At 40.9% G+C, this 14,317-nt stretch overlaps 1 pseudogene; it reads right to left on the bottom strand.

Moving 5' to 3' along the window:
- Positions 1-11,383: 11,383 nt before the first annotated feature.
- Positions 11,384-12,408, bottom strand: LOC102477908 (NADH dehydrogenase [ubiquinone] 1 alpha subcomplex subunit 10, mitochondrial-like; annotated as a pseudogene).
- Positions 12,409-14,317: the final 1,909 nt, after the last annotated feature.

Genomic DNA, 14,317 nt, shown 5'->3' with positions numbered 1-14,317 from the left:
GCACCAACTGAAGGACTCCCTACAACCCCGATGGAAAGGACCCTATCAGGTACTCTTGACAAATTCATGTGTGCCAAGTTAAAAGGAGTCCCCTCATGGATCCATGTTACACACCTAAAACGAGCACCTGACCCAGTCCTTATTCCGAGTCACTCCTGGACCTCTGAGCCCATCTCTGATACTTGTTTTTGACTCCAAAAGACCCTGGAGACACCCTCCAGAGAAACCTGACTAAGATTCTATTGTTCCCTCTTCCCTTATTTTTTTAAATTTAAAAAATTGTTTTTTTCTTCTTCTCTTGAGTTTTTTTTTTTTTAATAATAAGTGTGGTTGAGATTTTCATCAAAATTGGGCAATAATGTTTCTACTAATCATCCTTTTTCCCATTGTGTCCCCTGTCAGCTTACCCCATACTCCACCTCTCCTTAAGTTTAACAGATTGTCCTAGATTACAGCAAATATCACAAATTTCCCCCCAGGTAAAAACCATATCATCTGTTATGACATAGATTAGGAAACAAAGCTACTGAATGGGGCAACTCTTTTGTAAACATTGCAAAAGGTACCCCCTTTATGGGATTCTTACACTATAAAACTTTTACAAAATATGATGCTATGCAAGAATATTTACCTAACAATACCTCAGGCAGATTTCTGCAAGGATCAATCCAAGTAGAGCATTGCATCACCATAGACCTCAATGATGACAAACAGGCAATTGCCTGGGTTTGATGGGGAAGAGCTAGCTGCCTCATGTGTTAACTGCCACAGTGCGACCTGCCCGCACACTTATCAGCCTTGTAGGTGTGGTTGGATGCCCTTATCCAGCCCAAATCAGACAGACTCTGCTCTTACAGAGCAGTTCATGGGAGTCTACTGGTGGACAGAGGTCCCTGATGGTACAAATGCTACTTTACGGCCGGGACGCCTCTGGGAGGCTCTATGGAACACTCAAACAAGAGCATATTTAGGCGTGACCTCTACTCACTTAACAGTGTTTTGGGGCACCCGAAGATTCTGGGTCGACTCCATTTACCCAAATTGTACTATGGCTATAAATATGCTAAGACAACAACATTCCTGGTGGATACGCCAAAATTGGCCCTCGAAAACGTTGACAAAGCTTGACCTGCTAGGAGGGGTGGGTGCCGGTTTGGGAATACTAAGACAAGCTGAGTTTGCAGCTAATGAAGAAAGGCATTCTTTGGAAAAAGACTCCCTATCTAAAATAGGTCACATAGAAGGGATGCTTTTTCAGGAAGAAGGCAAGGGATGGGAAGCAGTCCTAAAGGACAATGTGGCCCTTATCCAATGGGTAGAAAAAAACAGACAAACCATAATGACCTATTCAGCAACCCAGAGATGAGAATGGGCCTGTACCCTAACCCAGCAAGGCCTCATGTCTATGTTAATACAAATGGAATCTGAGGTGGCCATGAAGCAATGGCCTACATTGTTCAGTGCTGAAGCACAATCCAAACACTTATGAGTAACGTATGGGCCTCCAGATTTATGAAAGTTCTTAGATGGTAAATGTGATCTCAAATATTGTATCCTTAGAGCCCATGTGCCAAAACTAAAGCATGCAAAAAAATACTCTGTAGTCCAATTGGCAGGCATTGAAACAGTTGTTAATACTTCACGAATACTCCCTATGGGGAGTCACTGGGTAATTTTGATCAATGAAAGTACATGGCATCCCATCTCCCTTTCTGACTGTAAAAATAGGAGGGGAGAATGACTCTGTCCCCAGGTTACTTGGAATCCTGATTTCTCACAGGTCTGGCCCCTGCTGTCAACACCCATAAAACATTTACATCTGGTACATGGGAAAAGGTCGTTTTTGCTGGGAAGGAAAACAAAATGACATGGTGGAAGTTTATGATTTTTCCTGTAATAAGACTTCCTTTACCTTACCTAGTTCCAACATATGGTGTAAAGCTAAAGTTGTTGGGAAGGTAATTTTGCTCCCTACAAACAAGTCCTATGATAATCTAGACACTGAAGATCAGACATTTCTTGAATTTGACTTATACCCCTCTCAGGATGTTTTACCGATGGAAACAGCCTGGCCAGAAGAAAAATTAAACTTATTAGACTCTGAACTAGTATCAGTCTTAAAATCATCTAATGAAATTTACCACACAGTTCAAGGAACTGTTGATAAGGAAGGTAAGCATATTGTGAGCCTCATTAAGGAATATGATGATGCATGTAGAGGTTTTTTTGGGTGGCTGGGATGTTTGATGCCCTCTGATTCTGTTTACAACACTGTTGGATGCATAGTCTTCACGGTTTTTATATTGATTGTTTCTGCATTTGTGTTCTATATCACATGTAAATGCTATGCCAGATACAGGAAGAGGAAGACTCTTTCCCCCTTGCCCAATGGTAAATTGGCTATTTAGGAAAAGTCTGTCAGACATGTCCTTCCCCTGGAACCTGACTCCTAGGATGAGCCTCCTAGCACAGTGGGACCTGACTCCTAGGATGAGCCTCCCTAACACCATGGGACATGACTCCTAAGGATGAGTCTCCCTAGCATCGTGGAACCTGTCAATTTTGTGGCCTACACATGCATTCAGGGGAATGATTTTTGGCCAACAGGGGGGACTGTGGACAGGAGTCTGACTACTTTTCTTATTTTTCCAAAATCTTTTCAAAAGGGACTGGGGAAGTCATGCCACAAACATTAACATTTATTTTCTATTAACAGGATTCTTCCTACCTCCTGTCCCTGGCATAGTATCTTAGAGATGTATATTTCAACGATTACAGTATATTCTTTTGCTTATCTCTTCCCAAGATACAGAACTTCCCTTTTCCTTGAGATGTAGATTAAGCCTTTCTTTAATCTCTTCCCAAGACACAGATCTTCCCTTCCAATCACCAATCTAAGAAATGTGGAACCCACCTATAACCTACAAGCCCCCGCTTCTACACGTCCTGCCTTTATGGGCCAGACCAATGGAAAATCTCTTCACTAAGTATTGTCTGTCAGTCTCATAAACAAATAAAAGGAACCCCTGTACATGATCACCCAGAGAAAGGCATGTGTGTTTCTTCTCCAGGCCTAGGTCACTCACGTTTGGCTTGGAAATAAACCGCAATGATTATTAATTATTAATTTTTACAGTTGATTATTTTTCCGTCGACAATAATCTCTTCCATGAAATCCTGCAAGAAAACTTTCCAAACCTAGAAAGGCATTCAAAGATCCAGACCCCAAAAATACAAAGAACCCCACATAGAATCAACCCAGGAAGATCTTCTCCAAGACACATTATAGCCAGACTGACAAAAACCACAGACAAAGACAAGATAACTAAAATTGACAAGAAAGCAATGTCAAGCTACTTTCAAAGGATATTCCATCAGGCTAACAATGGACCTCTCATTGGAAACAATAGGAGCAAAGAAAGAATGGGAAAATATATTCAAAGTGTTAAATGAAAAACAATTTCAACCAAGAATACTATACCTGGCAACATTATCCTTCTTATGGGAAGAAAAGCCCTAACCATTCTCAGAAAAACCTGAAAGCATTTACCAACACCAGACCAGCTCTCCAAGAAGTTCTGAATGGAGTGCTATATCAGGAAAACTAAAAAACAGAAACACAGATATAAGAATCAAAAAACAATCAAGAAAATGGCCAACTTAGTGGTAGGGACAAGTCCAAATTTGAATGTTGTTTTTCAGAACTTAAACAGAAAGATCGGACCACAAGAGAAGAGAGATTAAGTACATGAAACTGAACTGGTTAAACAGAACTTTATGGCTTTTGATAACAACATTACTTAGTTTCTTCTATGCTTTGTTTTACCGATTTAAGAATTTTTCTGTTCTCTTGAGCTATTAATAGGTTCATGTACCTACTATTTGAACAGAATCCTAACCTGTTTACTGGCTTTAAGTCTTAAGTAAATTTCTCTTAACACTGTTTGATTTTGATTTATTAAAACTAAGACTGCTATTCTTGAAATTAAAAAAATATATTAAAACTCACCTATATAATGACCACAGTAAGCTATATAGCCCCAGCTAGGTGCTACTTTATAATATGTTCATTCTACTCACTGAATTTTATGCCTAAAGTCAGACATGTGTTCATAGATACGTATATATCAGCTGAACTTACTATTGAAAGTATTTAGATTAATTAAGATATTTTGTGAATCAATAAAATATGGGCAAAAAAGAAGGCATGGAAAGCAACCATAGATTACAGAGATAGTGTGGGAGGAGGGTCGGAAATGGCAGAGTGACGGAAATAGGGAATCAAGGAGAAAAGAAGAAAAGAGGAAATATATGTAAGACTCAAGAAATGGAAAATTATTTATTGACAATAACACATATGATAATATCTTTGATTAAGTCAATAAAGAGAGTATTCTGGATGGGAAATCACATTTTGTACGCTGTAATGATATACAGTGAATGAATGTCAAATAAAAAATTAAAAAGAAGTAAAATAAAAAAATAAACAACATTATTTTAGTGAACATTTAAATTATTTGTAATTTTGAGACCAGCAGTTGGCATAATGGCTATGTCATTGGCCTCCTATGTGGTCGACCATGGTTCAAGTCCTGGACCCGGTGGTTAACACTCATGCTGGCACATGTGCATGTGTGCCAAAGGTCCTGAGAGGAGAATGGAGGAGAAGAGATTGCGGCATGATCATCTAAGTGGGGAGGTGATTTCTCGCTTTCTATCTCTCTGTCTCTCTCTGTCTTTCTAGTGTGTGCACGTGCCATATAGCAAAAACCTCTCCAAAAAAAAGTTAAAAAAATTATTTGAAAATTTTAGCTTTTACATATAAAGTTATAATGAACATGATCATATGCAAAGTGTTTGACTATAATCATGGAAGCAATATTTTTTAAATTACTAGGAAAAAAATGATAGAGGTTAAAAACACTTACTAACATGCATTTACAAACCAACCTTGTATGTTGCAAAATTGCCCAATGAAGACATCTTTCAACACCAAAAAATATATAGCTCACCCCACCCAGATTATTGTAATTTAGTACACAAACATGTGCTAAGAGTGTATGCATGTTCCTGATGTGCTTGCATTGATGTTTGTAAAATTACAGAGAAAATTCTGGAAGGAACCATAGTAAATAGTAGATAGCTCCTGAGAAGTGATATTGAGGAGAAAGGCTACAGATTTTTACTTTATGTGGTTGAGTATATCTTGTTTCATAAAAATAAAAATGAGCTAATTTTATAATAGTGCCAAATGTGTCACTACCAAGAGAATCGAGTGACAGTTTAAAACAAACAGAAACTCCACCCTCTCCCACCCTTCCTTTGCTACAATCTTGCCAGGCTGAGAATTTCCAACTCTATCTTTCCTAGTGGTAGGTACTCCTGTGGACCGATGCTGAGAACACTGAAACCATGGTGCAGGGCATCTGTGTGTCAGTGAGGAATGTGGCCATGTCTGCTTACCAGCCCAAGACCAAGAAAAGAGCAGCAAACACTGCCTTCTGCATCGCTCATGAACAGAGAGCTTAGCCCTGCCATGACACTGTACAGAAAGAGAGTGAAGGATGCTACAGTCTCTTTGAGAATTAGAAAAGATGCCGCTTCCTCCAGGTCTGTAAGACCACTGCAAAGCCCAAACTGGAGCAAGGAGAGTTAACAGAACCTTGCTCTAGAAGTGTTTGTGTACTAGGGGACCAGAAGGTGGTCAGTGATACCACGATGCTCTATGATGCTGGCTCTAGATGGGAATGTCCTGGATTAGCTTCCCAAAGCCTCCTTGTAAATGTGGGGCGCGCACACACGTGCTTATTACGCAGCCTGGCTGAGACTGAGGGTGGGTCAAAGTGTGAAGATCCTGTGGTGAGGCTCTCTATTGTTTGTCTGTTTCCCTGAAGAATGAAATAATCCTAAAAAAGAGAAGTATTTGTAAACTCAAAAAAGCTGGAAATATGAACTAAAAACATAACTTTAGCATCAAGGTGCCAAATGATTCCACAAGAACTAGGAAGAACATGGTTAGAAGCAACTAGACTGTATCTTTCACTCAAGCACACGTCCATGCTGGTGCAAAACACACAGACCCATTCGTCTATTCAGATGCCTACACTGGCCGGTATTATTTCATTGCTGTTTACATCTTCCGCTTTCTTTACTGGGTCTAGGATTGCTGCCACTGTGAGTTTTCTGGGTGTGTCCAAGTGAACTAGGAGCTAGGGAATGTCATAGGAGTTACAACTGTCCGTGTCATCCAATGAACACTTTGTTAACACACTTCTCCATTACCTCAGGTTCAATGGCCAACTGTAGATGTCTTGAGTGTAGAAAAATGCATAGAAAATTTCATAGATGGGGACTGGTAGGTAACAGAATGGTTACATCACTGGAATCACATGAGGTTGATCACTGTTCGAGCCCCAGACCTGGTGGCTTCAAACTCATGCATGCCCAAGCTCCCGAGTGGAGAATGGAGGACAAGGGATTGTGGCGTGACCATCCAAGTGGAGGAATGGAGGACAAGGGATTGTGGCGTGACCAACAAAGTGGAGGGGGATTTCTCTATTTCTATCTCTCTGTCTCTCTCTGTCTCTCCCATGAGCACATGTACCCTATAGCAAAAATCGCTCTGTAAAAAAATCTAAAAAATAATTATTAAAAAGAATTCTATAGAAGAAAGAGGTCACTCCCCCACATAGAGAATTGTCATCGAGTGGATTTGTTTCCATTCATTTACAAGTATGATATTCAGCCTGTATTTTCCATGCTACTAACATAGGGTGGGCTGCTTAGGGAGTTGACATATTATAAAAACTCTCCAATAAGAACATGTATAATACCTGAAGAGCTTGTTATAATAGAGATTGCAGGACCCTTCCCCAGGCTTTGTTTCTATAGTCTAGCCAAGAATGTGAATTTCTTACCCACTTCTGTGGGAGGCTGATGTTACTGGTTCATCGGACCTAGTTTGAGAGCCACCTGCTACAGGCCTGAGCTCTTTCAGGCAGAGAGCACTGAAAGGCTGTGGGACTCAATGTTAATTGGCACCTGAAAGCACAGAGAACAGGGTGAATCTGTTTGTGACCTGAGATTTAATTATCTAACCTTGCAAGGGACACAATGGAGGAGCCTAGGGCCCAGTTGCAGTAGTGCAATTTTTAGGATGCTGCTGTTCTAAGCTGGGCCACATAGAATGGGTTTGATTCCTGGACTGACAAAAACAGGCTGTACATGTGTGCCGGTAATCCTGGCAAATGGGAGGCTGGGAAAAGGGTCACAATATATGAGACTATCTAAAAACCCTATTTCTATCTATTTCTCTCTTTTGATCTCTTTTTAAATATGAGAAGGAAGAAGAGGAGGAGGAAGAGCAGATGGAGACAGAGACAGAGAAGAAAAAAGAAGAGGGGAGGTTAAAGTCCAGTGCTGGCTCCTCTTCCCCCATCACACTATAGTGGCTGAACTGATGTGTGTTTTCCAAAGCACAAAACAGTGCTGTGTGCCTTTAAGATTGAGAGGGGAGAAGATTGGGGGTGTGAAGAAGGGAACAAAGCTAAAGTTCCTCCAGGACTGAGATACTTCAACACTCCAACTCACCCTCTTAGTATCAGGTTCCACTAACTTTTGTGGAGTAGTCTGGGTCCTGGAAAGTAAATTTTGCTTTTTATGTGGACAAAGACCTAGAACTTGTGCCCGTGAGATCTGTTGGCCTCTGTGTGGAAATGTGCTCAGAAGATGGACCTTGTTTCCAGGGTAGGAAATGCAGCACTGGTCCTGCTACTCATACTACATTCTTACTCAAGATATGAATGAAAGAGAGAGCTGCTTATGGGAGTATGATACCTGACAGCCTTCGCCGGTGTAGGAGTGACCCCACTTGCCCACTCTGTCAACTAAAGTATAAGTGGCACAGGGGGAAAACTTGTTGAACAACAAAGAGTGGGACTTTCTGAACAGTGTCAGTCATTACAGCTTTGTGGACTTTCTTATTTGTTTGGCTGAAACTTAGTCCTTAATGACCGTAGCCAATGTCTTCTTTATTCAAATGCCTACGATGGGGATTCTTTTCTTGACTGTTTTCTATTCCCTTAATGCAAATACTCAAGATAAGGATCTAAAATAACTTGTCTTTAAGGGTTCAGTTCTGGCAATTGTTCAGTGAATTATGGAGTGGCTGCTTTCAAAAATTAAGTTTCTAAAATAATCATTTTTCTGAATAAACCTGTTTCTGTGGTGTTATCCTATATTAATTGTTATTTCTATGTAAGATTCCTAGCTCACTTGCATTAATACCATATATCCAACAAGTACTTGGGAACCTAACCCTTTTTATGTCCATCTCTTCCACATGTTTTCTCTTTTCTTATAGTAAAAAGAAAGAAAAAGAAAGAAAGAAAGGAAGGAAGGAAAGAAAGAAGGAAGGAAGGAAGAAAGAAGGAAGGAAGAAAAAACTTAGGACAAGTTTAATTGGACAGTGATTAATTAAAGAAAGAATGATTCACAGATTAAGGAATCCTCAATCAGAAGTTCAGAGCTCTACTGAAAGTAAGCAGAGAGTATTGGCAGAACTGAGGTCTGTGTCTGTCTGGTTTGGACCTGATGTGATCACTTGGTGGCCTGTGACTGGCTGACATCCAGCCATCAGTGAAAAAATACACTGTGGATAATTCAGCCTCTGGTCCACAAACTCGAGTGGAGAGGCAAGGGACAGGCTGTCAGAAGAAGACTCCTCCAAGGCTCCTGAGAAGTAGTGATTTCAGGGAAAAATGAGAAATTAAGATATTCTACTGATAATTCAACCTCCAGCCCACATACTAGAGTGGTAGGGAGTCCCTTTAGACTTCTCTCTGTCTCTGTCTCTTTCTTCCTCTGTCTTCTCAATTTTTTGTAATTTTTTGTTTAACAATTTTTAAAGATAGAGTATATTCTTGCTATCAGCCCCACCTTTATCTCACTAATAATCCCCCCCACACCCCGCTCATCAAGGAGAGGCAAGTGGCAGGTATTCATAATAAGACTCCTCAATGGCTCTTGAGAACTAGTAGTTTATTGATATATTATTAGGTACTATTTTCCCAACATTACATCCTTATTCTTTCAGTAGCCCCAAGAATTGAGTATTATGAGCTTTTAATTCTATTTTTTTTTATTTCTACAAAAGAAAATTTATTTCGAAAGCATAAGGGAACATTTACACTTAAACAAAATGATAAACAGGTGTCTTGCAAAAGAAAAAGAAATCTATGGCATGAAGGTATTCATTCAAATTGAATTAAAACGAAATAACGTAAGTTGTACAGTTTTGCCTCAAGAAAGGTGGAGGTAGCCAGGTTGTAAGAGAGGGAACAGCCAACTCAGTATTAAACTTCAGAAAGCAAGTCACTTTTCAACTTTGAGTTTACAAATATGCTTAGAAAAGAGGAAAAATTACACTCATTCAAATTTATATAGGTGTACTCCCATTAGAGTTTCTGTATTTGAAATGGCTTTGGGCCACTGGCTGATCTGTCTCTGAGGTTCAGACTAGCTGGTTACAGTTTTCAGATGGCAATTCCCTGTTCCTGTGTCTGTCTGGATTCTGAGGGAGCTTAGGTTCAGCTTACAGTCTTCTGGAATGTTTAGAGATTATTACCACCACTCCACAGTCAAGCTGACCAACCTTGTTTGCTCACTCATATCATCTCAGTCTTTAAGAAATATTTTCTCCATAAACATGTGTAGTCATTCTAACAGAATGACTTAACCCCCCCCCCCCCCAGTGGTAACAATAATGAAAACACCTGCATTGGAATTACAAACTATTCCTCAAAAAATGTGTCAAACTACCAGATATTTCATTCAGGCATCTGATGTAAATAGCAGACTTGGAGAGAAAATAATCAACCGTGAAATTGAAATATGTAAACAATTGTAGAGCAAAGTGTCTATACTACTCAAAATACCCATGACATTAAACATGCCACAAACCGCCCATCTTCTGTTTTAACCTATAGATTCTATTGGTTCACTTATATAATAATTTTGATTAATAACCTGAGATGTTAAAAATCTTGAAAGTGGCAAAAGCAAACAGAGAGAGCATCCCTTAGTTATTGGTGCTATGTTATTAAGTCACTTTTCCGTGTTTAGTCAATCTCCCAATTCTAAATTATACTATTTATAGAAACCTACATGTACATCAGATTCACTAGTTTGGTTGCATTTCACCAGGAGGGATCTGCAAATTTATCTCTGAAAGTGTACCCTCTATTTTTAGTTTTTTTAAAAAATTATTTATTTTAATTTACTTAATTACATTCATTCACTTGTACATTAATACAGTGTAAGAAATGAGATTTTCCACCCAGAATACACTGTATATTGGCTCAATCAAGGATATTACCATACGTGTTATTGTCAAGAAATAATTTTCCACTTCTTGTTCCTTATATATTTTGCTTCCCCTCCCCACCTTATTTCCCTACCTCTCACCCTCTGCCATTTCCCACCCTCCTCTCATACTGTCTCTGGTATCTACAGTTGTTTCCAATGCCTCCCTGTGGAGCGCCCCCGCCCATCGCCTGCTGATGCTGCTCATCTGAGTACTGCTCCTTGAGAACCACTCTGGAGCGAATTGAGGGACCTAAGCCCACCTTCCCCCAGAACACTCCTACCAGACCCCGTGATCAGAGCTGAACTCTTCATTCCTCACATACACACAGGGTATGTAGTCGAGCCTCACAATCCAGTGAGGGACAAAGAGAGGGCAGCTATTGTCATTCCTCCTTTTCAGAAGTCCAAGTCCCAATGACTTTGTAAGGCTAGAACCCAGACTAAAACCTGTCTTCTGTTGCCCATTGAGTGGCTTATGAGGCTTAACTTTTCCCCACATTTTACTGATTCACCAAAGATTTTAATTAATTTAAGAACTTTCAATAGCAAGCACAGATTATATATATATATATATATACACACATATGTCTGTCTTTAGTAAGTAAAGTGAACATAGTATATAGTAGCACCTAGCTGGGGCTATATAGCTTACTAGTCATTAAATCAGTTTTTTGTTTGTTTGTTTTTTCCAGGAGAAGGGCCACAGCAGTGGTTTTATTTCTCCAAGCCTGAAGCAGCAGTGAGCAAAGCCCACGTGGCCCTGAACCACCGCGCTTCTAGGACAGTGATAATCAAGGGCCCCAAGGAACAGCTGGAAGGCCGAACCCTGGAAATGGGGCCTCTCCGGCTCCGGGAGCAACGCTCCAGGCCAGTGCTCTTTGCAAGTCCGTTTCTTCTACTGTGCATCTTTTGAGTCATTAGCTTTTTCCTAACTTAAAGTTGCACGGAGCCCGGGGCCATCAGGCAGGCTGGAAGCTCCTCAGTCACCGGACGCAGCTGGCGCAGGCAAGGCGGCTGCTCATTTAAGCCAGATCCACTTGTCGTCCAAGTCGGCGTTGTAGCCAGGGTGGTACCTGCGGCCCACAGCTCTCTGAAGGCACAGAAGGTGTGGTCACTCTGGTGCGCCTCAGTCGTGATCTCGGGGAGATACATGGGAGTGCTTGTGTAGTTTAGCACCTCCACCTTATTCTGAACCAGCATCCGCAGGTGGTGAAAGGTCCGGTCGTCTTGCTTGAGCCACGGCCCTTTGTTACACTTGAGGTACTCCATGTCCTCCACCACCTTTTCTGTATCTTCAGCCTCCTTGGCACTGTACTGCAAAACCTCACACTTTTCATTCATCTCAGGGAGGAAAGTCTTCTTGGCGTTCTCGATGTCCTGCAGGTAGGCAGGCGTGATCTTCATCTCGTGCGGGTTTCCTTTCTTCTGAATCCGGCTCTGGATCTCTGGCACAGGCGTGTGGATGTAGACCACTATGTGGGGTGACAGGTACTCACAGATGGTCACCTTCTTAACCTCGTGGTAGTGCTCCACACACTGCTTCCAGATGAAACCCTGGCGGTACGCGGCCTCCAGGAAGACGGAGTGCTCCAGGACGACGCCCTGCCCTGTGCTGAGCAGTGCTCCAGTGCGTTGGCGTACTGCAGCAGGCGGTGCGGTAGAGCCAGGACTGCAGGCGGTAGCTGTTGCCGTCCTCGCTCTGCGGGGTGGCTGCCGCCGGCACCGGAGGGGTCGGGGGGCTGCCCGCCCTCCCCCAAGCTGTCTGCGTAGTGGATGCCGGCCTCAGGAAAGCGCCTTAGGCCGAGTCTCTCCGCGATTTCTTTGGCGAGCTTGCTTTTTCCAGAACATGTTGCCCTCTACGGTTATCACCTTGCTGTACTCTGTGAGTTTCTTGATCGTTTTTTCGCCGAGTATGTAGGCCAGAGGCCCGTACTGGAGCTCGTGCTGGGCATTGGTATGGATCCCGCCCACGCACCGGGTGCCTGCAGAGAGGATCCGAGTGGGCGCGGATGCCCGGGCCAGTTTCAGGAGCCGCAGGGCCATGTCTACACGGTCAGAAGTGGCTCAAGGACCCAAAGGGGCACAAAATCAGTATTTTTTAATGCATTTTTTAATTTCGAAAAAAGCAATTTTAGTTTTAATAGATCAAAATAAAAAATGTTAAGAGGAATTTGCATAAAACTTAAAGGCAGGAAAAAGGTTAAGATTCAGTTCAAATAATAGGTAAATGATCCTAATCAACACTACAAGGCAAAAACTGAAGACAAAAATTCTTAAATATGGAAATTAAAGCATAGAAGAAAATCAGTAACGGTTTAGTCTAAAGTCAAAAAATTCTATTTCACCAGTTCAGTCTCATGTAATTAATCTCTCTACTATTGAATTTGCAGAGTTATTATGGTCTGATCTTTCCATTTAAACTCTGGACTTGTCCAGTCAACGTTCAACTCTAGACTTGTCCCTACCATTAGGCTGGCCATTCTCTTGGTTGTTTTTATACTTTTATTTCTATGTGTCTGACTTTAGTTTTCCTGGTATAGAACTCCCTTCAGAACTTCTTGGAGAGCCGGTGTGGTGTTGGTAAATTCTTTCAGGCTTTGTTTATCTGAGAATGTTTTTGTCTTTTTTCCCCATATGAAAAATAATCTTGCTGGGTATAGTATACTTGGTTGAAATTGTTTTTCACTCAACACTTTGAATATATTTTCCCATTTTTTCTTTGCTTGCATTGCTTCCAATGAGAGGTCTAACATTAGCCTGATGGGATAACCTTTGGAAGTAACTTGACATTTCTCTCGTGAAATTTAATGTCTCGTCTTTGTTTGTGGTATTGGTCGATCTTGCTATGATGTTCCTTGGGGAAGAGCTTCCTGGGTTGATTCTATGTGGTGTCCTTTGTATTTCTTGAGTCTGCATATTTGAGTGTTTGTTTAGGTTTAGAAAGTTTTCTTACAGGATATCATGGAATAGATTATCAGTGCCTTTATTAATTTCTTCACCTTCTGGGATACCAATTATTCGGATGTTAGGTTGTTTAATGGTATCTAGTATTGCATATGTGTTATTCCCTTTCTTTTTTTTGCCATTTTTTTGAGTCTTTTCGGTGATATTTTCTAGGTTAGAGGTACTATTTTTTACATCTGAAATTTGATCTTCTGCATGATTTAATGTGCTTTATTTACAAAGGAGGTTTTGATTTCCTGTATTATAATATTCATCTCAAACAATCCTTTGATTCTTTGCTATGAAAACTAAACACAAACAGACAGAAATAAAAGAACAAAAAACAACCAAAAGAATGGTGAACTTAATGGTAGGAACAAGTTCGGGAATATCAATAATAATGCTGAATTTTAACTTCCAGAATTTAAATGGAAAGATAGAACCACAGTAACACTGTAAATTTAGCAAAAGAGAGAGTGAACTGGCAAAATCAAATTCTATGAATTTTGACTAAAACATTACTAATTTTCTTCTATACTTTGTCTTCCAGATTTAAAGATATTTATTTTCTTTTGAGTTGTTGATAGGTTCAGCAATTTGTTAAATACTTTTTTTAAAAATTGAAACATAAACTTTTCTCCCTTCCTGACCCCTCTGCAACTGGAAAATATTTGTGCGCATTCTTATTTTCTAGTAGAATGGTTGTTTATATAAGTTGAATAATACACAAGTATCTGTTACCTTGCATCAGAAATTGAATTCTTCCCGACCCTACCAAAACTCCACGCATCCCCACCGTTCTTCCTCCTTGGACCCCAGGTTGGTTGCCTGGGACTTTAAGGCGAACCCCCACCCCTTCCCACCCGAAACCCGGATCGAGCCGGCCAGCAGTTCCGGACACCAGGCGGACTGAGGCTGCAGGCCCGACCAACCTGGTACTGTCATTCATTGTCTGATCCCTTTCCACTAGCCTTTGGACTGTTTGAATTTTGGTGAGTTGAGTAGCGCG

The sequence above is a fragment of the Tupaia chinensis genome, unplaced genomic scaffold, assembly GCF_000334495.1.
Source record: "Tupaia chinensis unplaced genomic scaffold, TupChi_1.0 Scaffold000407_4, whole genome shotgun sequence".
NCBI classification, from domain to species: domain Eukaryota; kingdom Metazoa; phylum Chordata; class Mammalia; order Scandentia; family Tupaiidae; genus Tupaia; species Tupaia belangeri.
The sequence above is the reverse complement of the archived record's forward strand: the minus strand, read 5'-3'. Positions and strand labels throughout refer to the sequence as shown.